We start from the raw sequence: 22,276 nt of genomic DNA, 5'->3' as shown, positions 1-22,276 counted from the left end.
CTCTCTCTGCTCAACAACACCCCCCAGGGCCCTTCCATTTACTGTATATGTCCTGCCTTGGTTTTCTTTCTTTCTTTCTTTTGGGCCTCCTTATCTCGAGAGACAATGGATACGCGCCTGGAGGTGGTCAGTGGTTTGTGAAGCAGCGCCTGGAGTGGCTATAAAGGCCAATTCTGGAGTGACAGGCTCTTCCACAGGTGCTGCAGAGAAATTTGTTTGTTGGGGCTGTTGCACAGTTTAACTTGGTTTAACTTCCCAAAATGCATCACTTCACACTTGTCTGCATTACATTCCATTTGCCAATCACTTGCTCACTTTCCCAGTTGATCTATATACTGTTGTAACCTTAGACGACCTTATTCACTGTCCACTATACCACCAATTTTGGTGTCATCTGCAAAATTACTAATCATGCCCCCTTACATACACATCCAAGTCATGAATATATACAACAAACAACAGAGGGCCCAGCACTGATCCCTGCGGCACACCACTGGTCACCGGCCTCCAATCTGAAAAACAACCCTCCACTACCACCCTCTGCCTCCTATCATCAAGCTAATTTTGTATCCAATTTGCGAGCTGATCCTGGATCCCATGTATTTGACCCTTCTGGACCCGCCTACCATGCCGGACCTTGTCAAAGGCCTTGTTAAAGTCCATGTAGAAAACGTCCATCACCCTGCCCTCGTCAATCCTTGGTCACCTCCTTGAAAAACTCAATCAAATTCGTGAGACATGATTTCCCACGCACAAAGCCATGCTGACTATCCCTAATCAGACCATGCCTTTCCAAATGCATATAAATCCTGTCTCTCAGAATCCCTTCCAATAACTTTCCCACCACTGATGTAAGCCTCACTGGCCTGTCGTTCCCTGGCTTATCCCTGCTGCCCTTCATAAATAAAGGCACAAAATTAGCTATCCTCCAGTCTTCCAGTACCTTACCCATGGCTAACGATGATACAAACATCTCTGCCAGGGCCCCAGCAAACTCCTCCCTTGCTTCCTATAGCATCCTAGGATATGGCCCTGGGGATTTATCCACCTTAATGCACTTCAAAACCTCCAACACCACCTCCTTTGTAATGTTGATATACTCCAGGATATCGCTGTTCCCTCCCTTGAACTCACGAGCTTCCATGACCTTCTCCACAGTAAATACTGATGAGAAATATTCATTTAAGACCTCGCCCATTTCCTGTGGCTCCACACATAGATTACCACACTGATCCTTAAGGGGACCTACTGTCTCCCCAGCTACTCTTTTATTCTTAATATACTTGTGGAATCTTTTAGGATTCTCCTTTATCTTATCTGCCAGGGAAATCTCATGGCCCCTTTTCGCCCTTCTAATTCCCTTCTTAAGTGTACTCCTACATCCCCTATACTCCTCCAGGGACTCGCTTGATCCCAGCTACCTATACCTGACATATGCCTCCTTCTTTATCCTGATCAGACCCTCAATATCCCTCGTCAACCAAGGTTCCCTAAACTTGACAGCCTTGCCCTTCCATCTAACAGGTACATGCCGGCCCTGAACTCTTCCTATCTCACTTTTAATAGCCTCCCACTTGCCAGACGTCCCTTTCCTTTGAGAGTTCCTGTCTGATGCCATTGAGATTAGCCTTCCCCCAATTTAGGACTTCAAACTGAGGATCAGTCCTATCCTTTTCCATAACTATCTTGAAGCTAATAGAGTTATGGTCACTGGTCCCAAAGTGCTCCCCCACTGACACATCAACCACCTGCCCATCCTCATCTCCTAAGAGGAGGCCGAGTGTAGCCCCTTCTCTAGTAGGGCCATCCACATCCTGCTTCAGAAAACTATCCTGGACACACTTAACAAATTCTTCCTCATTTGATCTCTTCGCACTGATGGAGTCCCAGTCAATATTAGGGAAGTTAAAATCATCTACTATTACAACCCTATAATTCCTACACCTATCTGTGTTTTCCCTACATATATGCTCCTCCACTTCCCTCTGAATACTGGGGGGCCAATAGTATAATCCCATCAAAGTGATCACCCCTTTCTTATTTCTAAGTTCTACCCATATGGCCTCACTGGACATTCCCCCCAGGATATCCTCTCTACGTACTGCCGTGATGTCCTCCCTAATCAGTAGTGCAACTCCCCCTCCTCTCTTACCTCCACATCTGCCACGCCGGAAGGATCGGTACCCCGGAACATTGAGCTGCCAGTCCTGCCCATCCCTCAACCACATTTCCGTAATAGCTATAACATCACAATCCCATGTACCGATCCATGCTCTGAGTTCATCTGCCTTACCTGTAAGGCTTCTTGCTTTAAAGTAAATGCAGTTTAGCCTACCAGACCTTCCATGTTCCCTGTCCTGCCCCTGCCCGGCCTGCCTACTGGAATTGCTTGCTTTAACCTCTACATTTGCCTCAACTATCTCATCGGAGAGACTACTACTTTGGGTCCCCTCCCCCTGCAAGACTAGTTTAAACCCTCCCGAGTAGTACTGGCAAATCTCCCCACAAGGATATTGGTCCCCTTCCAGTTTAGATGCAACCGGTCCTTCTTGTACAGGTCACCTCTGCACCAGAAGAGATATTCTTAACTAATTCCGCCATCTCAGTCTCAACCCATGCCATTCCCTCCATCTCATGCTATCCCCATCCCATACCATTTTATCCTTCCCATGCCTTCCCTCCCATGCTATCCCCATCCCGTACCATTTTATCCTTCCCATGCCTTCCCTCCCATGCTATCCCCATCCCGTACCATTTTATCCTTCCCATGCCTTCCCTCTCATGCTATCCCCATCCCAAAGCACCCTCATGTCCATTCATGCCACCTCTCTCATGCCATCCCCATCTGTCCCATCAATCCCATCCCATTCCATATGGAACCAATCTCTCCAGCCAGGTTAATTTTGTTGTTGTGCACTCCTTACCTTCCACTGTTTCTGTTCTCCCCAAACCCCAGTCTGCTCTCACTGCAGCCACCAACAGTTGGCAGTCTACGTGCATCACACACTCCAATGCTCCACGCGCACAATGTGCCTGTGTTTTTTAGACAGGCACCACCCACCAACAGAAACCTTCACCCCCCCCCCGAAACTGACCAATCAAAATAGTCCGGACAAACAAATAAAAACAGGATTATTATAGACGTACTTTCATCTGTGTGTTAGTTAGAAATGTGTTTTGTATACGTTTTTACTAGTTTCCAAGAATTTATTTCACCTCTCTGTATGTTGTTTATCAATCTATTTATCTCTGTGTCACTGCTCAGTCACTATCAGTTCTAAATGTTGTTCTGTGAAGCTTTGTTCCCCAATCATCTCCAGTCTAATCATTTCCCATCATTGTGAGTGAGGCTGTTTCTTGCAATAAGTTGTCTGGCCTTTTGGCTAAGATCAAGTGTAGTATCTGTTCTTATCAGTGCTTACTTGGTTGAGAAGAGACCATGATCAGTGCCTTTTGATCCTGGGTAGGCTTTGAGTAAAATGGCTATAACCAATCTTCGAGCTTCAGGCCAGGGAGTGCGCAACACTATTCGGGTGGACGTGAAGAACAAGGAAGGAGATGCAATGCTCGATCGCGCCTTCTTCATCAAGAAAATCCTCTTCGATTGCTGCAGATTTCAAGCTACGGACATCTTCTGCCTGCAGGATTTCCCCAGCAGTGGATACTTCGACGTGACGTTCCGGAACGTGGCGGGATGCATCAAGTTCCTGAAGGCGTTCAAGGAGAAAGGGGACCGGGCGCCACTGTCGATCCTCACAGCGGAGCCGCTCTTCACGCTTTTGTCACAACGGGACCGGGTGGTGACGATTCACCTCTACAACCCCCATGTTCTGCTGGTGGATGTACTCATCTTTCTCGCCAGGTACGTCGAGGTGGCCGGCAGCAGCACTGATGTCAAGGACCCCTTTGGGATTTGGACCAGCAAGGTGCAGGTCAAGGTGACCTTGAAGGTCGATCCCAGTGGAGCCATCATCCACCCTCCCTCCAGCTTCGATATTGGGGGAAGTCGAGGCTTCTTGGTCTACGCTGGGCAGCCCAGAGTTTGCCGCACCTGTGGCAAATCTGGTCACGTGACAGCAAACTGCAGCACGGTTGTTTGCAAGAACTGCAAGGAGGAAGGCCATCAGACCAAGGACGGTAAGCAGACTAAGTGTTGCAACTTGTGCAGTGCAGCAGGCCATCTCTACAAAACCTGCCCCAAACGCTGCCTCAGTTATGCTCAGGCGGCAAGGTCCAAGGAAAGGCCGGGAGAAGGTTTGACGAAGGCATCCGGTGTTCGAAAGGAGACAAGCAACCTTCTCTGCAGTGAGGAACTTCAGCCTGAGAAGGAGAAGAAAGGGGAGGCAGCTGAAACCAGCGACCCAGCACCGACCCTGCACCCGGAAACCTCCCCTCCACAGACAGAATCAATGGAGGAGGAGGCAGCAGATGGACAAACAGGTCAAGTGGTCCAGAGGAAAACCACATAGAAAAAACATCCAAAAGCGGAACAGGCCACCACCCAAACCAGTGTCAAGAGGAGGCTACCTTCTGAGACAGACTACAACAGCTCCTCTTCACTGGACGGGGAAATGCTGGAACGACAGCCCCTTCAAAAGAGGCGGCAGAACACCAAGGAGATGGAAGATAAAGCCCCCCAGCCCCCGGGCACGGGAAGCTGTGATGGGCCCGGCATGCCCCAACCCCAAAGCGCCACATGTAACGACGTGGCCAGCGCATCCCAGCTCCGGGACACCGAGAACAAAGACACGTCTGGCGCACCTCAGCTCCGGGAAGCTAGGAGCAATGATGTTTTCGAGGAGGAACAGAGGGAGGCAGCAGAGGACAATCCAATCCTTGCTGCCGACAAGACCTCCCCCACCGATGTCACCCCAGCGGAACAAACCCTGCATGAAAAACCAGGAGGGGTTTCTGAGCCCAACCAATGTGAAACAGCTTGCGCACACGATGGGTATGCAGGAACATCCCGAAGGACTGGGACTAGCAAGGACAAATGGTATGGGAAGCAACAAATAACTTTAAAAAAATGGGTGTAAGGATTGCTTCCATTAATGTGCGTAGCATTAAATCCACTACGCGATGTGTTTCAACCTTGGATTACCTCGCCAAGGTCAAAGCTGACCTACTGTTTCTGCAGGAGTGTGGAATACCACACCTCAGCACCTACAGGCAGTGGTTGCGATGGTGGTCCCACGGGCCATCGATCTGGTCGGGGGGGTAATGATTCCCGTTCCTCTGGCCTGGGTATTCTGCTGCGGGGAGGTAACTTCACCATCTCCGAAGTTAAGGAGGTGGTGGGCGGTCGCCTCCTCGTAGCAGACGTAATGTACAACAACGCTCCGCTCCGGTTGATCAACGTGTACGCCCCGGTACAACGCAGCGAGCGGCTGACCGTCTTCCAGCAGCTCCCACTGCTGCTGGCAACATCCAGGCCGGTCATCCTAGGCGGTGACTTCAACTGCATCATCGATGTGGCTGGACGATCCGGCGGTGACGACAGCAAACTGGACGCTACGTCCAGATTCCTAATAGAAACAGTTAAAGATGCCAAACTGCACGACGTCTTCAGCAAACCTGCAGACGGAGTGCAGCGCAGATACACATGGTCAAGAAGGGATGGGTCTGCCTGTTCCAGGATTGACTTCCTGTTTGTGTCCCATGCTGTCACGGTCGGATCCACCGACGTCAAGCCGGTGTTCTTCTCCGACTACTGTCTCTTACTGGCCGACTGTCACTTACAGGACGACCAGCGGGTTGGCAGAGGGACGTGGAAGCTCAATGCTACACTGCTAACCCCAGAGAACGTTGAGGAACTCAAAAGGGATTACAAAGGTTGGAGGACCGTGAAACCCCTCTTTGAGTCTCCAGTTCACTGGTGGGAAGTGATCAAGAACATCAAGAGGTTCTTCATCCACAAAGGTGTTCAGAGGGTGAGACAGAGGCAGAGGAAAATGTCCCGACTCCGGTATGCAAAATCTGCTCCAGTTGCAGTCAATGGGGGTTGAGGTCAAGGAGGACCTCCAAGAGGTGAAGAGCCAGCAGGCCTCACTCTTTGCCACGAGGCCTCCAAGATCATCTTCCGGTCCAGAGTCCGCTCCATCGAGCAGGATGAGATGTGCTCGCGTTACTACTTCCAAAAGGTACACAGAGAGAGCTCTGTTATCAGCAGCCTGAAGGAAGAGGATGGCTCAGTAACGTCTTCGCAGTCTGACATACTAAGGATAAGCAAATCCTTTTATGCTGGGCTGTATGAGGCGAAGCCCACAGACAGCAAAGCCTCCCAGTCCTTCCTGTCATCTATCACAGAGGTCTTAGATGACAGCAGGAGGGAGAGACTGGACAAGCCGCTAACTCTGGATGAGCTGACAAAGGCCATCCAGTCCTTCGAGACGAGTAAAACTCCCGGAAGCGACGCCTTACTGGTCGAGTTGTACTCGGCCCTGTGGGACTGGCTCGGCCCGGACCTGCTGGAAGTATACGAGAGTATGCTCCTGGCCGGCAGCATGTCAGCATCCATGGGGAAAGGCATCATCACCCTCATTTACAAGCAGAAGGGGGAGAGGGCAGAAATCAGAAATTGGCGGCCCATCTCACTGCTTAATGTTGACTACAAAATTCTGTGCAAAGTCATAGTCAGTCGAGTCAAGTCAGCTCTGGAGTTGGTGATCCACCCTGATCAGACCTGTACTGTACTCGGCAGGAAGATCTCTGATAGTCTCGCGCTACTGAGGGATACGATCGCCTATGTGCGGGACAGGAGGGTGGACACCTGCCTCATCAGCCTGGACCAGGAGAAGGCTTTTGACAGGATATTGCTCACCTGCTTTATCCTGGTAATCGACAGCAGCAGTTTATTGTGCAGTTCTTCCACCAGGTGGCCCACTGGCTGACTCAGGAACACACTGGCTGCCTCAGGAGGAACTTTGACAAGGTCTTCGCATAGCTCGGAGCTGCACCTGGTCAGCACTGAAAAATTGTTCGTAATCCTTGGTGTAGTCATTCACCCGGTTGGGGAAATCTTGGACCAAATGGCAAGAGATGCATTTGAGGAAGTCCACATATCTCCCACTGGGCTCCTTTAGATAGTTTTCCATTAGAGAGGACCCCTTCACAGATCACAGTGCTGAACTGCAAGAGTGGTGATCTCCCCACTCTTTCCATTCAGGTGCAACAACAAGTGCACCAGATTGGAACGGATCAGCTGGGAGAATAAAGACGTGGACTCTCCATTTCCACATTTGGTTAGGTTCCCCAACAGATTGAATGCCTCCACCCACACTTTCTCAGACTCTGTCCTGAATAGTGGCTGGATCATGCGAAGGATTGAATCCACAAAAAGCTGAAGCTCTCAGCCCCTCTCCTTAAACAAACAATCTGGCTGATTTTCCATCCACTGCAGAGTAATTCCCAACTCCTCAAAAACCTTCTTTTTAAAAAACACACACAGCCTTTTAGCTGGCTTCCACCTTTTTCCAAAACCTTCTGGTCAAACTGAAACCTGAGCCCCCAGAGAAACTAATTTCACTCAGTCACAGGACTGTTTGTCTATCCTGGGTTTGACTCCCAGAAAACCTGGAAGACTTTTACTTTCAATTTCAAATCGCAATCTCAAAAAACATAGTCTACATACAAAGTCTGCAGCACAGCATATTTTTTCCTTGATAATATTTCTAACACAGTATAAACAACAAGGAAATTTAAAGAAAATGTTTAATGCATTGATACAATAGCATTATCTGTGGCCATTTGTTGCTTATTATGGGAAGTTCACCTATTCTGAGAAACCCAAGGCTGAAGTTTATGGTCTTGCAAGAACCATCACTGGCCGCTTGATATTTAAATGGGATTGATTCCCTAGTGGTTGCTCCCAGCAAGAAATGAATCAACAGTGTTCTATTTTTGACAGGTTAGATTAATGGAGAGAAATCTACAGCCTCTGGGACCAGTTTCCTAATCAGGAGTCCCACTTCTTGCAAGGAGCACCTGACCAGGGAATCAGCCACAAAAACAAGCAAAGATTTGTTACCTACAATTTCCAACATCCTGGAGTACCAGTTTCTGCAGATAATCCATGTCATGCTGAAAGTCTCTTATTTCTCAGGCTTGAAGAATAATTGTAAGTTTGATTGTTTTTCCTCAGGTTAGAAAATAAAGTAATGCAAGAACTTTTCAAGCTGAATTTTGACACAGCCATTTTCAAGTAGTTTTGTTTTACTTTAGAGAGGGAGGCTATTGAGTTTACATGACATAATAGCAACCATAACATTGGAGGAGATGGTGGCATAGTGGCAATCCAGAGGCCCAGACTAATGCACAATGGACAGGGGTTCAAATCGCACCCTGGCAACTGGTGGAAATTAAATTAAAGTAATCAATAAATTCAATTGATCAATACAAATCTGGAATAGTAAGCTCACCTCAGTAATGGTGCCAAGAAACCATCATTGATTGTTGCAAAAACCTATCTGGCTCCTTTTGGGGAAGGAAAACAAAGGGTTGTTGTGGTGGGTGATTTTAACTTCCCCTATATTGACTGGGACTCACTTAGTGCTAGGGGCTTGAATGGGGCAGAATTTGTAAGGAGCATCCAGGAGAGCTTCTTGAAACAATATGTAGTTAGTCCAACAAGGGAAGGGGCCGTACTGGAGCTGGTATTGGGGAATGAGCCCAGCCAGGTGGTCGAAGTCTCAGTAGGGGAGCATTTTGGGAACAGTGACCATGATTCCGGAAGTTTTAAGGTACTGTGGATAAGGATAAGAGTAGTCCTTGGGTGAAGGTGCTAAATTGGGGGAAGGCTAATTATAACAATATTAGGCAGGAACTGAAGAATTTAGATTGGGGCGACTGTTTGAGGGTAAATCAACATCTGACATGTGGGAGTCTTTCAAACGTCAGTTGATTAGAATTCAGAACCGGCATGTTCCTGTGAGGAAAAAGGATAAATTTGGCAAGTTTTGGGAACCTTGGATAACGTGGGATATTGTGAGCATCTTCAAAAAGAAAAAGGAAGCATTCGTAAGGGCTAGAAGGCTGGGAGCGGACGAAGCCCTTGAGGAATATAAAGACATTAGGAAGGAACTTAAGCAAGGAGTCAAGAGGGTTAAAAGGAGTGATGAAAAGTCATTGGCAAACAGGATTAAGGAGGATCCCAAGGCTTTTTATATGTACATAAAGAGCAAAACGGTAACCAGGTAAAGGGTTGGCCCACTCAAGGACAGAGGAGAGAATCTATGCATGGAGCCAGAGGAAATGGGCGAGGTACTAAATGAGCACTTTGAATCAGTGTTCACCAAAGAGAAGGACTTGGTGGATGATGAGTCCAGGGAAGGGAGTGTAGATAGTCTGGGTCATGTCGTTATCAAAGAGGAGGATGTGTTGGGTGTCTTGCAAAGCATTAAGGTAGATAAGTCCCCAGGGCCTGATGGGATCTACCCCAGAATACTGAGGGAGGCAGGGAAGAAATTGCTGGGGCCTTGACAGAAATCTTTGTATCCTCATTGGCTACAGGTGAGGTCCCAGAGGACTGGAGAAGAGCTAATGTTGTTCCTTTGTTTAAGAAGGGTAGCAAGGATAATCCAGTAAATTATAGGCCAGTGAGCCTTAGGTATGTGGTAGGGAAATTATTTGAGGGGATTCTTCGGGACAGCATTTACTCCCATTTGGAAATGAATGAACTTATTAGCGAGAGGCAGCATGGTTTTGTGAAGGGGAGGTCGTGTCTCACTTACTTGATTGAGTTTTTTGAGGAAGTAACGAAGATGATCGATGAAGGAAGGGCAGTGGATGTTATCCATATGGACTTCAGTAAAGCCTTTGACAAGGTCCCTCATGGCAGACTGGTACAAAAGGTGAAGTCACATGGAATCAGAGGTGAGCGGGCAAGATGGATACAGAAGTGGCTCGGTCATAGAAGACAGAGGGTAGCAGTGGAAGGTGCTTTTCTGAATGGAGGGCTGTGACTAGTGGTGTTCCACAGGAATCAGTGCTGGGACCTTTACTGTTTGTAATATATATAAATGATTTGGAGGAAAATGTAGCTGGTCTAATTAGTAAGTTTGCGGTTGACACAAAGGTTGGTGGAGTTGCGGATAGTGATGAGGATTGTCAGAGGATACAGCAGGATATAGATCGGTTGGAGACTTGGGCGAAGAAATGGCAAATGGAGTTTAATCCGGAAAAATGTGAGGTAATGAATTTTGGAAGATCTAATACTGGTGGGAAGTATACAGTAAATGGCAGAACCCTTATGGGTATTGACAGACAGAGAAATCTGGGCGTACAGGTCCACAGGTCACTGAAAGTGGCAACTAATGTGGATAAGGTAGTCAAGAAGGCATACGGCATGCTTGCCTTCATCGGTCAGGGCACAGAGTATAAAAATCAACAAGTCATGCTGCAGCTGTACAGAACCTTAGTTAGGCCACACTTGGAATATTGCATGCAATTCTGGTCACCACACTACCAGAAGGACCTGGAGGCTTTGGAGAGGGTACAGAAGAGGTTTACCAGGATGTGGCCTGGTCTGGAGGGTATTAGCTATGAGGAGAGGTTGGATAAACTTGGATTGTTTTCACTGGAAAGACAGAGGTGGTGGGGCGACATGATAGAGGTTTACAAAGTTATGAGTGGCATGGACAGAGTGGATAGTCAGAAGCTTTTTTCCAGGGTGGAAGAGTCAGTTACTGGGGGACATAGGTTTAAGGTGCGAGGGGTAAAGTTTAGAGGGGATGTGCAAGGCAAGTTCTTTACACAGAGGGTGGTGAGTGCCTGGAACATGCTGCCGGGGGAGGTGGTGGAAGCAGGTACGATAGCGACGTTTAAGATGCATCTTGACAAATGCATGAATAGGATGGGAATAGAGGGATATGGTCACCGGAAGTGCAGAAGGTTTCAGTTTAGACAGGCATCAAGGTCGGCGCAGGCTTGGAGGGCTGAATGGCCTGTTCCTGTGCTGTACTGTTGTTTGTTCTTTGTTGTTTTGTTTGTCCTTATCTGGCCTGGCCTACATGTGGCTCCAGACCCACAACAATGTGGTTGACCCTTAACTGCTCTCTGAAATGGCCTAGCAAGCCAGTCAGTTGTTAAGAGCAATTAGGGATAGACAACAAATGCTGTCCTTGGCAGTGATCCCATAAAGATTAAAAAAAATTAAAAGTGCAAATCAATGAGTAAGATGTCCCTGTTTATTACAGAGTAAGGGACACAAGAGAGGAGACTTCTCCTGAATGAGACATAGTCAGAGTGTGAAGGTGGGAATTTGGTAAGTTCTGGTAAGTTTTTCTCAAGTTTCAATTTCGATTAAGAGTCAGGCTCTCTCATAGAACTTTCAAACTTCAATAGCTTTGTTAAACAGGGAACTGCTTGTCAGTGGAAGTTACTATCCAGAAGCAGAAAGCAGTTGGTTCAATCGTTGTTAATCACTGTAGCAGGAAGTTCCACTAGCTGGTGACTCATCAGAGGCTCGATATAAGCAGTCAGAGTAAGGCATTCACAGACAGGAGACTATGCCTGAGTGAGATGTAGACAGTGTGATGGTGGGAATTTAGTGCTCCCTTTTCAGCCTCCAGTAGCTGTAGAAGACTCAAGTTGCTTCCCAGAAATAGAGGATAACCTAGAGATAATGCTGAGAGTTTGAAGAGCCAGGGTGGTGAGTCTGTGGGTTCAGAGCATTCCAAAGAAAATTGGCGTGTGATGTTCGAGCAAGGAAGGTAAGTGATTGGTTGGTGAACATTTTCTCTTTAATCTAAACTCGGGAATTTTAATTGGGATTGAATCGGGCTTCAAACTCTTGCCATTATACCCAGGTTATCCTTTATTTCTCTGAAGCAACTTGAGTCTTCAGCTACTGGAGGCTGAAAAAGGAGTACCTCTTTCCCCCTCTGCAGCAAATTCCCACATGAACATTAATTGGAATAATAAGAATAAGAATCTTCTGAAACTCAGGTAATTTACTAGTAAGGTTTGATTGGCAGTCATAAAGCTTATTAGTAGTAGTGGGGTTCATTAATTATAAATTAACTAAGGAAAATAAATAAATTAACAATAATAACTATGGCAGGGCAGGTGAGGTGTTGCAACTGTAGAATGTGGGAGCTCCTGGTCGCCAGTGTGATCCAGAGCAAACACGTCTGCAGTCAGTATCTGCAGCTTGAGGAGCTTCGGTTCAGACTCATTGAGCTGCAGGCCATGCTGCAGACGCTGTGATGCATCAGGGAGGGGGAAAGTTACCTGGACACTTTATGCCAGGAGATGGTCACACCCCCTAAGTTAGGCAGAACCGAGTTGGTCAGTGGTCAGGGACAGGAGGGTGTGACTGTAAGTGAGGCAGGTATGGGGAATCATCATGTACTAATGGAGGAGCCTCAGCCCTTGACTTTGTCCCAACAGGTATGAGGTACTTGCTACCTGTTTGGATGAGAAGGACTGCAAGGTGGTTGAGTGGACTGACCAGGATGAAGGATGCCACTTCAGTGGGGTGAGCCAAGAGGAAGGTTGTAGTGATTGGAGACAGTATAGTCATGGGACAGATACAGTTCCCTGCAGCCACAGCTGGGCACTCTGAAGGGTGTGTTGCCTGCCCAGTGCCAAGGTTAAGGACATACTCTCATAGCTGGAGAACAACTTGCAATGGGACGGAGAGGATCCAGTTGTCATGGTCTATGTCGGAGCCAATGACATACGAATGATTCTATCAGAGAATTTGAGGTGTTAAGGCCCAAATGAAAACACAGAACATCAAAGAAAATCATCTCCGGACTCTTAACTGATCCATGGGTCAATTGGCATAGTGTCAAACAGATTAGAGAATTAAATGCATAGTGGTGTGGGAATAAGGGGTTTCAATTCATGGGGCACTGGCATCAGTACTCATGGAAGAGTGAGCTATTCAGTTGGGCTGGGCTTCACTTAAACTGGGCTGGGACCAGTTTCCTGGCCAATTGTATAACTAGGGCTGTGGACAGGGCTTTAAACTAGTGGGGGAGCAGGGGATGGAGGGTTCAGGTGAAGGGAGATTTAGAAATCCAACACAACGGTCAGAGCATCAGAACAGTAGAGCATTGTGGGTAAAGACAAGCAGAATGGGACAGTAAGGGACAGAGAGTTTAAGAAAAATTGTAAATCAGCAAATAAAGAGTAAACAAAAACAGATTGTAAGAACTTTATAGTTATATCAAAAGGAAGAGAGTAGCTAATGTAAATGTTGGTCCCTCAGAAGCAGAGACAGGAGAATTCATTATGGAGAATGAGGGAATAGCAAAGGCACTGAACAAATATTTTGTCTGTGTTCACAGTAGAAGACATAAGTTTCTTACCAGAAATAGATGGTAACATAGGGGCTTAAAAGAGTGAGGATATTGAGGAAATTAATATCAGCAGAGAAAAAGTATTAAGGAAACTTAAGGGACTAAGAGAATGAGAGGAGACGGAACAGCAGGACCGGAGGTTTAAAAAAAAAAGCGCCAAAACCCGTGAGAGAGAGAGAGAGAGAAGAGCCAGAACAGCCCGAGGAGCAGCAGGACCGGAGGTTTCAAAAGGCACGCCAAAGCCCTCTCCTCCCGACTCTCCCCTCCCCCGCTCTTTCCCCCACTCTCTCCCACCACTTTCAGCCCCCCCACTCGCCACACAAGCTCTCCCACCCCGCTCCCCCCCCTCCCCCCCCCGCCCTCTCTTCTCCCCCCCGCCCTCTCTTCTTCCCCCCCCCGCCCTCTCTTCTCCCCCCCCCCGCCCTCTCTTCTCCCCCCCCCGCCCTCTCTTCTCCCCCCCCCGCCCTCTCTTTCCCCCCCCCGCCCTCTCTTTCCCCCCCCTCTCTTTCCCCCCCCCTCTCTTTCCCCCCCCCTCTCTTTCCCCCCCCCTCTCTCTTTCCCCCCCCCTCTCTTCCCCCCCCCTCTCTTCCTCTGCCCTCTCTTCCTCCCCCCCCCGCCCTCTCTTCCTCCCCCCCCCGCCCTCTCTTCCTCCCCCCCCCGCCCTCTCTTCCTCCCCCCCCGCCTTCTCTTCCTCCCCCCCCCCGCCCTCTCTTCCTCCCCCCCCGCCCTCTCTTCCTCCCCCCCCGCCCTCTCTTCCTCCCCCCCCCCGCCCTCTCTTCCTCCCCCCCCCCCCCGCCCTCTCTTCCTCCCCCCCCGCCCTCTCTTCCTCCCCCCCCGCCCTCTCTCTCACCTGCCTGCATTAATTCTGTATCCCTCTATGCCATCCTCATTCAAGTACCTGTCCAGATGCCTCTTAAATTTTGCTAGTTTTCCTGGCTACACCACCTCCTCGGGCAGCTCATTCCAGATACCCACTATTCTTTGTGTGAAAAGTTTACCCCTTTGATCCCCTTTCAACCTCCTCCCTCTCACCTTAAATCTATGCCCTCTAGTTTTAGTCACCCCTACCATGGGAAACAGACTCTGGCTATCTACCCTATCTATCCCTCTCATAATTTTATATACCTCTATCATGCCTCAGCTCGGCTTCCTTCACTCCAGGGAAAATAGACCCAGTCTATCCAATCTCTTTTTATAACTCAAGCCCTCCAAACCAGGCAACATCCTTGTGAATCTTTTCTGCACCCTCTCTAGCTTAATCACATCTTTCCTCTAGTACAGCGACCAGAACTGCACACAGTACTCCAAATGCAGCCTAACCAACGTTATGTACAACTGTAACATGACATCCCAACTCTTGTACTTAGTGTCTCGGCCAATGAAAGCAAGCATGCCATTTGCCTTCTTCACCCCCCTGTCTACCTGTGTTGCCATTTTCAGGGAACTATGTACTTGCACCCCAAGCTATCGCTGCTCAAGAACACTCAACAGGTCCCTGCCATTCACTGTATATGCCCTGCCCTGGTTTAACTTCCCAAAATGCATCATTTCACACTTGTCTGCATTAACTTCCATTTGCCAATCCCTTGCCCACTTTCCCAGTTGATCTATATCCTGTTGTAGCCTCAGACAACCTTCTTCACTGTCCACTATACCACCAATTTTGGTTTCATCTGCAAACTTACTAATCATGCTCCTTCCATTCACATCCAAGTCATTAATATATATGACAAACAACAGAGGGTCCAGCACCGATCCCTGCGGCACACCAATGGTCACCGGCCTCCAATCTGAAATACAACCCTCCACTACCAACCTCTGCCTCCTATCACCAAGCCAATTTTGTATCCAATTGTCTAGCTCACCCTGGTTCCCACATGTTCGAACCCTCTGAACCAGCCTACCATGCGGGATCTTGTCAAAGGCCTTGCTAAAGTCCATGTAGACAACGTCCATTGCCCTGTCCTCGTCAATCCTCCTGGTCACCTCCTCGAAAAACTCAATCAAATTCGTGAGACATGATTTCCCACGCACAAAGCCATGCTGACTATCCCTAATCAGACCATGTCTTTCCAGATGCATATAAATCCTGTCTCTCAGAATCCCTGCCAATAACTTTCTCACCACTGATGTAAGGCTCACTGTCCTGTAGTTCCCTGGCTTATCCCTGCTGCCCGTCTTAAATAAAGGCACAACATTAGCTATCCTCCAGTCTTCTGGTACCTCACCCGTGGCTAATGATGATACAAAAATCTCTGCCGGGGCCCCAGAAATCTCCTCCCTTGCTTCCCATAGCATCCTAGGATACACCTGGTCAGGCCCTGGGGATTTATCCATCTTAATGCGCTTCAAAACCTCCAACACCACCTCCTTTGTTATGTTGATATGCTCCAGGATATCACTGTTCCCTCCCTTGAACTCACTAGCTTCCATGACCTTCTCCACGGTAAATACAGATGAGAAATATTCATTTAAGACCTCGCCCATTTCCTGTGGCTCCACACACAGATTGCCATACTGATCATTAAGGGGACCTAGTCTCTCCCTAGCTACCCTTTTATTCTTAATATACTTGTAGAATCTTTTAGGATTCTCCTTTATCTTATCTGCCAGGGAAATCTGGTGGCCCCTTTTCGCCCTCCTAATTCCCTTCTTAAGTGTAGTCCTGCATCCCCTAGACTCCTCGAGGGACTCACTTGATCCCAGCTGCCTGTACCTGGCATACTTACACCTGGGCGGTGAAATTGCAGATGGAGTTTAATCCGGACAACTGTGAGGAAGATGTAATACAGGTGGGAAGTATCAGTAAATGGCAGAACCCTTGGGAGTATTGACAGGCAGAGAGATCTGGGCGTACAGGTCCACAGGTCACTGAAAGTGGCAACGCAGGTGGATAAGGTAGTCAAGAAGGCATACAGCATGCTTGCCTTCATCGGTCGGGGCATAGAGTATAAAAATCGGCAAGTCATGCTGCAGCTGTACAGAACTTTAGTTAGGCTACACTTAGAATATTGCGTGCAATTCTCGTCGCCACACTACCAGAAGGACGTGGAGGCGTTGGAGAGGGTACAGAGGAGGTTTACCAGGATGTTGCCTGGTCTGGAGGGCATTAGCTATGAGGAGAGGTTGGATAAACTCGGATTGTTTTCACCGGAACGACGGAGGTGGAGGGGCGACATGATAGAGGTTTACCAAGTTATATGAGTGGCATGGACAGAGTGGATAGTCAGAAGCTTTTTCCCTGGGTGGAAGAGTCAGTTACGAGGGGACATAGGTTGAAGCTGCGAGGGGCAAAGTTTCGAGGAGATGTGCGAGGCAAGTTCTTGACACAGAGGGTGGTGAGTGCCTGGAACCTGCTGCCGGGGGAGGTGTTGCAAGCAGGTACGATAGCGATGTTTAAGAGGCATCTTGACAAATACATGAATAGGATGGGAATAGAGGGATATGGGCCCCGGAAGTGCAGAAGGTTTCAGTTTAGACAGGCATCAAGATCGGCGCAGGCTTGGAGGGCCGAATGGCCTGTTCCTGTGCTGTACTGTTCTTTGTTCTTCTTTTTATGCCTCCTTCATTGTCCTGACCAGACCCTCAATATCCCTTATCAACCAAGGTTCCCTAAACCTGCCAGCCTTGCCTTTCCATCTAACAGGAACATGCCGGCCCTGAACTAAACAGATTATGGAAAGATGGAGGAGCAACAGGGTGGTGGTGATAGGAGATTTTAATTTTTCCAACATTGACTGGGATTCACTTAGTGTTGGAGGTCTAGATGGAGTAGAATTTGTAAGGAGCATCCAGGAGGGTTTTCTGGAGCAGTATGTAAATAGTCCAACTCGGGAAGGGGCCATACTGGACATGCTGTTGGGGAATGAGCCTGGCCAGGTGGTTGAAGAAAAGTGATCACAATTCCGTAAGTTTTAGAATACTCATGGACAAAGACGAGAGTGGTCGTAAAGGAAGAGTGCTAAATTGGGGGAAGACCAACTATACCAAAATTATGCAGGAGCTGGGGAATGTAGATTGGGAGCAGCTGTTTGAAGGTAAATCCACATTTGATATGTGGGAGGCTTTTAAAGCGAGGTTGATTAGCGTGCAGGAGCGACATGTTCCTGTGAAAATGAGGGATAGAAATGGCAAGATTAGGGAACCATGGATGACAGGTGAAATCGTGAGACTAGCTAAGAGGAAAAAGGAAGCATACATAAGGTCTAGGAGGCTAAAGAAAGACGAAGCTTTGAAAGAATATCGGGAATGTAGGACCAATCTGAAACGAGGAATTAAGAGGGCTAAAAGGTGTCATGAAATATCTTTAGCAAACAGGGTTAAGGAAAATCCCAAAGCCTTTTATTCAAATATAAGGAGCAAGAGGGTAACTAGAGAAAGGATTGGCCCACTCAAGGACAAAGGAGGAAAGTTGTGCGTGGAGTCAGAGAAAATGGGTGAGATTCTAAACGAGTACTTTGCATCGGTATTCACCGAGGAGAGGGACATGACGGATGTTGAGGTTAGGAACAGATGTTTGATTACTCTAGGTCAAGTCGGCATAAGGAGGGAGGAAGTGTTGGGTATTCTAAAGGGCATTAAGGTGGACAAGTCCCCAGGTCCGGATGGGATCTATCCCAGGTTACTGAGGGAAGCGAGAGAGGAAATAGCTGGGGCCTTAACAGATATCTTTGCAGCATCCTTAAACACGGGTGAGGTCCCGGAGGACTGGAGAATTGCTAATGTTGTCCCCTTGTTTAAGAAGGGTAGCAGGGATAATCCAGGTAATTATAGACCGGTGAGCCTGACGTCAGTGGTAGGGAAGCTGCTGGAGAAGATACTGAGGGATAGGATCTATTCCCATTTGGAAGAAAGTGGGCTCATCAGTGATAGGCAACATGGTTTTGTGCAGGGAAGGTCATGTCTTACCAACTTAATAGAATTCTTTGAGGAAGTGACAAAGTTGATTGATGAGGGAAGGGCTGTCGATGTCATATACATGGACTTCAGTAAGGCGTTTGATAAGGTTCCCCATGGCAGGCTGATGGAGAAAGTGAAGGCGCTTGGGGTCCAAGGTGTACTAGCTAGATGGATAAAGAACTGGCTGGGCAACAGGAGACAGAGAGTAGCAGTAGAAGGGAGTTTCTCAAAATGGAGACGTGTGACCAGTGGTGTTCCACAGGGATCCGTGCTGGGACCACTGTTGTTTGTGATATACATTAATGATTTGGAGGAAAGTATAGGTGGACTGATTAGCAAGTTTGCAGACGACACTAAGATTGGTGGAGTAGCAGATAGTGAAGGGAACTGTCAGAGAATACAGCAGAATATAGATAGATTGGAGAGTTGGGCAGAGAAATGGCAGATGGAGTTCAATCAGGGCAAATGCGAGGTGATGCATTTTGGAAGATCCAATTCAAGAGCGAACTATACAGTAAATGGAAAAGTCCTGGGGAAAATTGATGTCCAGAGAGATTTGGATGTTCAGGTCCATTGTTCCCTGAAGGAGGCAACGCAGGTCAATAGAGTGGTCAAGAAGGCATACGGCATGCTTTCCTTCATCGGACGGGGTATTGAGTACAAGGGTTGGCAGGTCATGTTACAGTTGTATAAGACTTTGGTTCGGCCACATTTGGAATACTGCGTGCTGTTCTGGTCGCCACATCACCAAAAGGATGTAGATGCTTTGGAGAGGGTGCAGAGGAGGTTCACCAGGATGTTGCCTGGTATGGAGGGCGCTAACTATGAAGAGAGGTTGAGTAGATTAGGATTATTTTCATTAGAAAGGCAGAGGTTGAGGGGGGACCTGATTGAGGTGTACAAAATCATGAGAGGTATAGACAGGGTGGATAGCAAGAAGCTATCTTCTTCAGAGGGTGGTGGGTGCCTGGAACGCGTTGCCAGCGGAGGTGGTAGACGCGGGCACGATAGCGTCTTTTAAGATGTATCCAGACAGATACATGAATGGGCAGGAAGCAAAGAGATACAGACCCTTAGAAAATAGGCGACATGTTTAGATAGAGGATCTGGATCGGCGCAGGCTTGGAGGGCCGAAGGGCCTGTTTCTGTGCTGTAATTTTCTTTGTTCTCGTTCTTTGTTCTTCCTATCTCACTTTTAAAAGCCTCCCACTTGCTCGACGTCTCTTTACCTGTAAACAGCCTCTCCCATTCAACTTTTGCGAGTTCCTGTCTGATGCCATTGCAATTAGCCTTCCCCCACTTTAGGATTTCAACCTGAGGATCAGTCCTATCCTTTTCCATAACTATCTTAAAGCTAATCGAGCAAAGTCACTGGTCGCAGAGTGCTCCCCCACTGACACATCAACCACCTGCCCATCCTCATTTCCTTAGAGGAGGTCGAGTGTCGCCCCTTCTTTAGTAGTGCCGTCCACATACTGCTTCAGAAAACTATCCTGAACACATGACAAATTCTTCCCCATCTGATTCCTCAGCACTAAGGCAGTCCCAGTCAATATTAGGGAAGTTAAAATCACCTACTATTATAAGCCGATAATTCCTACACCTATCTGTGATTTCCCTACATATATGCTCCTCCACTTACCTCTGACTATTGGCGGGCCTATAGTATAATCCCATCAAAGTGATCACCCCTTTCTTATTTCTAAGTTCTACCCATACGGCCTCACTGGACATTCCCCCCAGGATATCCTCTCTACGTACTGCCGTGATGTCCTCCCTAATCAGTAGTGCAACTCCCCCTCCTCTCTTACCTCCACATCTGCCACGCCGGAAGGATCGGTACCCCGGAACATTGAGCTGCCAGTCCTGCCCATCCCTCAACCATGTTTCCGTAATAGCTATTATATCACAATCCCATGTACCGATCCATGCTCTGAGTTCATCTGCCTTACCTGTAAGGCTTCTTGCTTGAAAGTAAATGCAGTTTAGCCTACCAGACCTTTGACGCTCACTGTTCTGTCCCTGCCCGGCCTGCCTACTGGACTTGCTTGCTTTAACCTTTACATTTGCCTCAACTATCTCACCTGAGAGATTACTTCTTTTGGTCCCACCCCGCTCCAAGACTAGTTTTGACCCTCCGAGTAGTACTAGCAAACCTCCCTGCAAGGATATTGGTCCCCCTCTCTCTCTCTCTCTCTCTCACCCCCTCTCTCTCTCTCTCTCTCTCTCACCCCCTCTCTCTCTCTCTCTCTCTCAGCCCCCTCTCTCTCTCTCTCTCTCTCTCACCCCCTCTCTCTCTCTCTCTCTCTCTCTCACCCCCTCTCTCTCACCCTTCTCCTCCCTTTCCGCCTTCTCCCTCGCTCTCTCTCCCCATCTCGCTCCCTCTCTCTCCTCCCTTCCTCTTTCCCTCTCCCCCTACCACTCTTTCTCCCCTATCTCCCTCTTTCCATCTCCCCCTACCACTCTATCTCCCCTATCTCCCTCTTTCCATCTCCCCCTACCACTCTTTCTCCCCATCTCCCTCTTTCCATCTCCCCCTCCCTCTCTCTCTCCCCCCCTCCCTCGATATCTGTCCCCCTCCCTCTCCCACTTCACTCCCCCTCCCTCTCTCCCCTTCTCTCTCTTTCCCCTTCTCCCCTCTCTCTCTCTCTCTTTCCCTCTCTCTCTCTCTCTCTCTTTCCCCCTCTTTCTGTCCTCCCGCTCTCTCTCCCTCCTTTCCCTTTCATTCTCCCCCTGCTCTCCCACCTCTCTCCCCCTTCTCTCCAGCCTATCCGACTTCTCCCTCCCTGTCTCTCTCTCCCCTCGCTCTCTCTCTCTCTCTCACCCTTTCTCCCTCCCCACATTTCTCTCCGCCTCTCCCTGTCTCCGCCTCTCCCTGTCTCCCTCTCTCTGTCTCTCTTCTCCCCTCTCTGCCCCAGCTCTCTCTCTCTCTCGCTGTCACTCCCCACCTCCCCCACCCCATGTCTATCCACCTCCCCCTTCGCCACCCCCTGCTCCTCCCCCTCTCCTGCCCTCTACCCCTGGCAAAGTTTCTACCGATCTATCCCTGCAATTCCTTTTAGAATCCTTATAAACTTCAATGAAATCACCCCTTACCCATCTATATTCCAAGGACTACAAGTCTGTTTTATGCAATCTCTATTCATAATTTCCCCCTTTTAACCCCAGTAACATTCTATTGCATCAGCTCTGTGCCTCCTTCGTCAATATATCTTTGCTGAGGTACAATGCCCAGAGCTGAACACAGTACTCCAGACTGTTACATAACTCTCACTCCTTTGCATTACAGTCTCCTTAAGTGGAAGGCACACATTCAGTTGACTTTCTAATTACTTTCGGTGTCTGTCTGAGTTTTTCTTGTGATTTCTGTACAGGGACCCCTAAATCTGTCTGTTCCTTCACAATTCCTGACTTCTCACCATTTTGAAAATATTCAGAATTTTTTTAGGTCCAAAGTGGATGATCTCACACTGAACTCCATCTACCACAGTTTTCCCACACATTGAATCTACCAGTGCCCCTTCACAATTGTTTTTTCCTCTCATCTACACTATTACGAGATGAACTGACAGAGTCATCAACAGTCATTGTCAGCACAGCTAAGTAAAAGCAAAATACTGTAGATGCTGGAAATCTGAAATAAAAGGAGAGTGGCAAATAATCAGCAGGTCAGGCAGCATTTGTGGAGAGAGAATACACCACCTGATTCCTTCAGCTAAGTCATTTAAAAGTAAAGTGGAAAACTATAGCAGAAGAAATGCTGGATAATACATGAAGTGGCCAAGAAGCAAGAAATCACAATTTGGGCAATTCCTTGCTGAAATAATGACAAAATGTTTGCATATCAATGAAGAACAAGAACAGGACAGCACAGGAACAGGCCATTCGGCCCTCCAAGACTGCGCTGATCATGATGCCTATCGAAACTAAAACCTTCTGCACTACTGGGGTCCGTATCCCTCTATTCCCATCCTATTCATATATTTGTCAAGATGCCTCTTAAACATCGCTATCGTATCTGCTTCCACCACCTCCCCTTGCAGCAAGTTCCAGGCACTCACCACCCTCTGTGT

The 22,276-nt window shown here is 48.1% G+C and overlaps 1 pseudogene; it reads left to right on the top strand.

Annotated features, from left to right (window-relative positions):
- Window positions 1-3,363: 3,363 nt before the first annotated feature.
- LOC137368119 (U2 spliceosomal RNA) lies at window positions 3,364-3,494 on the top strand (annotated as a pseudogene).
- Window positions 3,495-22,276: the final 18,782 nt, after the last annotated feature.

The sequence above is a fragment of the Heterodontus francisci genome, chromosome 3 (assembly GCF_036365525.1).
Source record: "Heterodontus francisci isolate sHetFra1 chromosome 3, sHetFra1.hap1, whole genome shotgun sequence".
NCBI lineage: Eukaryota > Metazoa > Chordata > Chondrichthyes > Heterodontiformes > Heterodontidae > Heterodontus > Heterodontus francisci.
Note: the sequence above shows the minus strand (reverse complement) of the source record. Positions and strands in the feature narration are given on the sequence as shown.